Source organism: Anopheles ziemanni (genome assembly GCF_943734765.1).
Source record: "Anopheles ziemanni chromosome X unlocalized genomic scaffold, idAnoZiCoDA_A2_x.2 X_unloc_94, whole genome shotgun sequence".
NCBI lineage: Eukaryota > Metazoa > Arthropoda > Insecta > Diptera > Culicidae > Anopheles > Anopheles ziemanni.
The window spans coordinates 5001-12500 of record NW_026689866.1 but is presented as its reverse complement, the minus strand read 5'-3'; positions in this window follow the sequence as shown (position 1 = coordinate 12500).

Sequence of the window (7500 nt, the reverse complement as noted above, 5' to 3'; positions counted from 1 at the left end):
GTATGGTTTGAACCGATTTGATTTAGCCATTCTGAAGTCATCACTTGGTTGAAGCGCTGAACTAGGGAGGCATCGTTTACATATATATTGGTTTTCGCATGCTCTACTAGGTTAATGTCATGAGGTTGGCTATCGAGCATGCCCAAGTGATGACTTGATTGTGTGCTTGCTTGAATTCTTCACATTTCATACCATCGGTTAGTTGTCGAATCATTCCTCGATCATAACCTTCGTTCTTGGTTCATGTATGCTCTCTTCCACATAGGGCAAGCTAGAATTAACTATCTTACCCAGGACCGCCGAAGCAGCGTGGACCAGGGGAGAACTATACTTTGTCTTGTATGCCCTCTTCCACATAGGGCAAGCTAGAACTAACTATCTTACCCAGGACCGCCGAAGCAGCGTGGACCAGTGGAGGACTATACTTTGTTCATAACACCACAGTATTGAGTAATGTGCCCTCTTCCACATAGGGCAAGCTAGAATGAACTATCTTACCCAGGACCGCCGGAGCAGTGTGGACCAGTGGAGGACTACACAATCATGAGGTTTGATATCGACTTGTGTGTTTCAATAGGGTACCGATGGTATGTTTTGAACCGATTTGATTTAGCCATTCTGAAGTCATCACTTGGTTGAAGCGCTGAACTAGGGAGGGGCATCGTTTACATATATATTGGTTTTCGCATGCTCTACTAGGTTAATGTCATAGGGTTGGCTATCGAGCATGCCCAAGTGATGACTTGATTGTGTGCTTGCTTGAATTCTTCACATTTCATACCATCGGTTAGTTGTCGAATCATTCCTCGATCATAACCTTCGTTCTTGGTTCATGTATGCACTCTTCCACATAGGGCAAGCTAGAATTAACTATCTTACCCAGGACCGCCGAAGCAGCGTGGACCAGGGGAGAACTATACTTTGTCTTGTATGCCCTCTTCCACATAGGGCAAGCTAGAACTAACTATCTTACCCAGGACCGCCGAAGCAGCGTGGACCAGTGGAGGACTATACTTTGTTCATTACACCACAGTATTAAGTATGGTGTCCTCTTCCACATAGGGCAAGCTAGAACTAACTATCTTACCCAGGACCGCCGAAGCAGTGTGGACCAGGGGAGGACTATACTTTATACTTCACACACTAGCCATACTGAAGTCATCACTTGGTTGAAGCGCTGAACTACGGCGGGGTAATCGTTTACAGGTTATAATCATATAGCTGCATGCTCATTAGTAGATAATGGAATATTGTATGGCAATATGAGCATGCCCAAGTGATGACTTTGTTTCAAGCTCAACAGGTAGGGTATTGAGTCCTCTTCCACATAGGGCAAGCTAGAATGAACTATCTTACCCAGGACCGCCGGAGCAGCGTGGACCAGTGGAGGACTATACCTTGTCCATTACACCACAGTATTAAGTATTGTGTCCTCTTCCACATAGGGCAAGCTAGAATTAACTATCTTACCCAGGACCGCCGAAGCAGCGTGGACCAGATGAGGACTATACTTTATACTATACTTTATAAGGCACTATACTTTATAAGGCAAACTTATAAGTATTATATACTCTTCCAAACCATATACCGACCAAACGACCGACTTGGAGCACCCTGACCGGGTTGCCCCCATATAATGAAAGTTGCGTCTCTACACGCCCAACTTATGAATATTCTACGCCAAGTCGCTATCTCTTACCGGTAAGCCGGTATTCACCTTCCAAGGGTGATTTTGGTCAAGTGCCATTTCCTGCGACTTGGTCCCCGAATTGGACCATCATCACCTAATATCTCCGTGGTCTTTCAACTCAGCCTCATAAAACTTTCAGGGTAGATAGGTCTCCCCAAGACCTTTCCAACGGTGAGCCGTTTGCCTCGCTCGGCCATCTACAGCCGAAGTTATTAATGGTACTTGGTACCTTACCCTGTTTTTTCCATACTTGTTCGTACTTGGGTACAAACTTTGGATCGCCCATATCTCCACTTTGGAGGCCAGCTAGCACCTTGGCCCCATATACTTTTTTGTTGGTCATGCCATGCACCAAATATAATTGTTCTACGCCAACTTGCTATCTCTTCTCCAACTTGCCGTTATTCTTGGTCCAATTCCCATTTCATTCGTTTTTGGACCCATTTTGCTATATGTTTCACTAATAGCTTCGGCCATGGACAAGCTGATTTTCGATTGGTATTTTTCCTTGATAGTCCCACTCAAGACCATTCCAAAACACACCGCAGCTTGTCGCTCGGTGGCAAACTGACCAAGTTATAATTCATGAAAGGTACCTCAACTTGGCACACCACGTGGTCGGCCCAAACCATAAACCAACCAAACGACCGACTTGGAGCACCCTGACCGGGTTGGCCCCATATAATAAAAGTTGCGTCTCTACACGCCCAACTTATGAATATTCTACGCCAAGTCGCTATCTCTTACCGGTAAGCCGGTATTCACCTTCCAAGGGTGATTTTGGTCAAGCGCCATTTCCTGCGACTTGGTCCCCGAATTGGACCATCATCACCTAATATCTCCGTGGTCTTTCAACTCAGCCTCATGAAACTTTCAGGGTAGATAGGTCTCCCCAAGACCTTTCCAACGGTGAGCCGTTTGCCTCGCTCGGCCATCTACAGCCGAAGTTATTAATGGTACTTGGTACCTTACCCTGTTTTTTCCATACTTGTTCGTACTTGGGTACAAACTTTGGATCGCCCATATCTCCACTTTGGAGGCCAGCTAGCACCTTGGCCCCATATACTTTTTTGTTGGTCATGCCATGCACCAAATATAATTGTTCTACGCCAACTTGCTATCTCTTCTCCAACTTGCCGTTATTCTTGGTCCAATTCCCATTTCATTCGTTTTTGGACCCATTTTGCTATATGTTTCACTAATAGCTTCGGCCATGGACAAGCTGATTTTCGATTGGTATTTTTCCTTGATAGTCCCACTCAAGACCATTCCAAAACACACCGCAGCTTGTCGCTCGGTGGCAAACTGACCAAGTTATAATTCATGAAAGGTACCTCAACTTGGCACACCACGTGGTCGGCCCAAACCATAAACCAACCAAACGACCGACTTGGAGCACCCTGACCGGGTTGGCCCCATATAATAAAAGTTGCGTCTCTACACGCCCAACTTATGAATATTCTACGCCAAGTCGCTATCTCTTACCGGTAAGCCGGTATTCACCTTCCAAGGGTGATTTTGGTCAAGCGCCATTTCCTGCGACTTGGTCCCCGAATTGGACCATCATCACCTAATATCTCCGTGGTCTTTCAACTCAGCCTCATGAAACTTTCAGGGTAGATAGGTCTCCCCAAGACCTTTCCAACGGTGAGCCGTTTGCCTCGCTCGGCCATCTACAGCCGAAGTTATTAATGGTACTTGGTACCTTACCCTGTTTTTTCCATACTTGTTCGTACTTGGGTACAAACTTTGGATCGCCCATATCTCCACTTTGGAGGCCAGCCAGCACCTTGGCCCCATATACTTTTTTGTTGGTGATACCATGCACCAAATATAATTGTTCTACGCAAGCTTGCTATCTCTTCTCCAACTTGCGGTTATTTTTGACTCAAGTCCCATTTCCATAGTTTTTGGTACCAATTTGCTCTATGTTTCGCTAATAGCTTCGCCCAAGGACTTTGTGATTTTTTGTTCGCATTTTTCCTAAATAGTCCCACTCAAGACTATTCCAAATCACACCATAGCTTGTCGCTCAGTGCCATACAGCCAGAGTTTTAATTCATGAAAGGTACATCACCTTGGTACACCACGTGGTCGGTCCAAACCATCAACCAACCATATGACCGACTTCGAGTCGAGCTAGCGGCTAGGCCCCGTATAATTAAATGCGTGTCTTGATGCGGGCTACTGACGGTCTGAACAATGTAGCTCGCTAGCTCGTCTCTAAACTTGTGTTTTGGTCGAATATTGGGTGTTCATGTACCACTTCGGGTAACATGGACTTTGGTGCAACTTTACCACTTGTGCACTTAATAACTTCCCGGTCATTCAAGTCTTTGCCTTCATACTTTCAGGGTAGTTAGGTCTCGTCGAGACCTTTCCATACATATGCCAAACTCATCGATCGGACATCTATAGCCCGAGTTATTCGCGGTACACCGTACCTTACCCTGTTTTTTCCTCAATTGGGTACAAACCTTGGAACACCCATATCGCCCCTTTAGAGACTAGCTGGCACGTTGGCCTCATATAATGATAAGTGCACCTCAACTAGGGCTACTGACGGTCAGAACATTTCAACTTGCTAGCTCGGGCCCACACTTGTGTTTTTCTCGAATATATGGTTCAAGTGTGCCACTTTGGGCACTTTTGGACATTTTGTCCCCACACAACTTTCTTGCCTTGGTAGATAGGGTCTTGTGATCTTGGGCAAAAAGATGCACCAAGATATAGTCTAACTTTCGTTCTTGTACCGCAAAGCGCTATCTCAAACACCCGAGGAGATAGAAAGTGATTATGTTCGGTATATCGGTCTTCCATGGCCTACTATGGTAAGCCCCTGCAGGTATGCAACCGAAGGTGCTTGGTACATGTATTTGGTGCAATATCGGTGCAAAGTAGGTGTTTCCTTGATCGGGCTATAACTTTCTTGGTTGATGTTGGATTGCTTTGCGGTCTTCGGGGGATAGTTAGGGAACATGTTGGTCAACATTTCCTTATTCCTCAGCCTGGCCGTACCTCTTACCGTCTAGGCGGTATACATGCTCTAAGTTGGAACTTGTGTTCCTTTGGGTAACTTCTCTGACTTTGACGCTTAATAACTTTCGTTCATATGCAGTCTAAGCTCTGCAACTCTCAGGAAAGCTAGTACTACTCATTTCCTTTCCATATCAGTCTTTGGCTTGTCGATCCGATGTCTACAGCCTTACTTATTCACGTTCCCTGTGAAGGTAGGTTTTTGCCCATTTTCCAGTTCATGTGGTAACATTCCCAGACTTTGCCGGCTTTCTCTTCATGTGGTAACTTGCTTGCTCATGTGGTAACTTGATAGTGTATTTCCGACAGAACCAATCTCGGACTTAGCCGATTTTTCTCTTCATATTATATGGATCCATCACTAGGCCATCTTGCTTGCTCATGTGGTAACTTGGAAGTGTATTTCTGACAGACCCAATCTGGGACTTAGCCGATTTTTCTCTTCATATCATATGGATCCATCACTAGGCCATCTTGCTTGCTTGTGTGGTAACTTGATAGTGTATGTCTGACAGACCCAATCTGGGACTTAGCCGATTTTTCTCTTCATATCATATGGATCCATCACTAGGCCATCTTGCTTGCTTGTGTGGTAACTTGGAAGTGTATTTCTGACAGACCCAATCTGGGACTTAGCCGATTTTTCTCTTCATATTATATGGATCCTGGACTTAGCCGATTTTTCTCTTCATATCATATGGATCCATCACTAGGCCATCTTGCTTGCTTGTGTGGTAACTTGGAAGTGTATTTCTGACAGACCCAATCTGGGACTTAGCCGATTTTTCTCTTCATATCATATGGATCCATCACTAGGCCATCTTGCTTGCTTGTGTGGTAACTTGGAAGTGTATTTCTGACAGACCCAATCTGGGACTTAGCCGATTTTTCTCTTCATATTATATGGATCCTGGACTTAGCCGATTTTTCTCTTCATATCATATGGATCCATCACTAGGCCATCTTGCTTGCTTGTGTGGTAACTTGGAAGTGTATTTCTGACAGACCCAATCTGGGACTTAGCCGATTTTTCTCTTCATATAATATGGATCCGGGACTTAGCCGATTATTAGGTTATTATATATGGATCCTGGACTTAGCCGATATTTCTCTTCATATAATATGGATCCGGGACTTAGCCAATTTTTCTCTTCATATAATATGGATCCGGGACTTAGCCGATTTTTCTCTTCATATAATATGGATCCGGGACTTAGCCAATTTTTCTCTTCATGTGGTAACGTATGCCAATCGCTCACAAGTCATGGGATAAGGGTACTTGTGTTCTTCCATCTTCTAAGTCCCGCACGGGGACATCGTGATCGCCCCAAGTCCGGAATAGCGCCAAGTCAAGCCCCACGGTGGCCGTGCAGGACCTGTTAGCGGCGGCCCCACTGACAGCACTAATCCGGACTTAGAAATTATATCTTTCTAATCGAACACCACACACGCAACACCACCATACCACCATCTCCTTGCAAGTACCTAAGTACCCGCAACTCCATGGTGAAGGCAATGTCACTCCATCACCAACCTCTTTGCATTGCAAGCACTTGCGTACCTACAACACTCCGAAGAAGGCAACGGCGCGCGATGCTCGACTCCACACACCACACCACACCACACCACCGATGGCCAGCCAGCCAGCCAGCCCAGCTAAGGGCTAACCCACCAACCAACCACCAATGGCCTAGGCCAGCCGGATCCCACCTTCAAGTCCAAGCACAGCCAAGTGCAAGTACCGCCAAGTGTTCACCAACCAACCATCACACCAGGTCAGCCGGCCAGTACCCACCTTCAAGTGCCATTACCCTCGGGTGCAAGCCCAATCAAGTGTTAACCAACCAACCCGGCCAAGGCAGCCAACAGGCCGGCACCCTACAGCACCGACCCGCCATCACCACCTCAACCGTTGACCATGCAAGTGGCCTCGGACAACAGGTGACACCCGAAGTACATCCGAAGAACGTATATCAAGTGTTTGCTCACCAAGTCCTCAACCAACCCCAAGTACCCGGAGGTACCCAGAGTGTTGGATCCGCCAACCCGTCCCGGCACTCCAAGTCCTTGCGAACCCAAAGTGTTTGCCCGGTAGGGCCATTGTATCACAACGCTTGCGACCATGCAAGTGGCTTCGAACAAGGTGACAGGGGTATCTTCACCAAGTTCTCAACCAACCCCAAGTACCCGGAGGTACCCAGAGTGTTGGGTCCGCCAACCACTACCAGCACTCCAAGTCCTCGCGAACATAAAGTGTTTGCCCGGTAGGGCCATTAGACCACAACGCTTGCTAACCATGCAAGTGGTCTCGGACAACAGGTGACACCCGAAGTACATCCGGAGAGTGTACAACAAGTGTTTGTTCACCAAGTCCTCAACCAACCCCAAGTACCCGGAGGTACCCAGAGTGTTGGGTCCGCCAACCACTACCAGCACTCCAAGTCCTCGCGAACATAAAGTGTTTGCCCGGTAGGGCCATTAGACCACAACGCTTGCTAACCATGCAAGTGGTCTCGGACAACAGGTGACACCCGAAGTACATCCGGAGAGTGTACAACAAGTGTTTGTTCACCAAGTCCTCAACCAACCCCAAGTACCCGGAGGTACCCAGAGTGTTGGATCCGCAAACCCGTCCCGGCACTCCAAGTCCTTGCGAACCCAAAGTGTTTGCCCGGTAGGGCCATTGTATCACAACGCTTGCTACCATGCAAGTGGCCTCGGACAACAGGTGACACCCGAAGTACATCCGGAGAGTGTACAACAAGTGTTTGTTC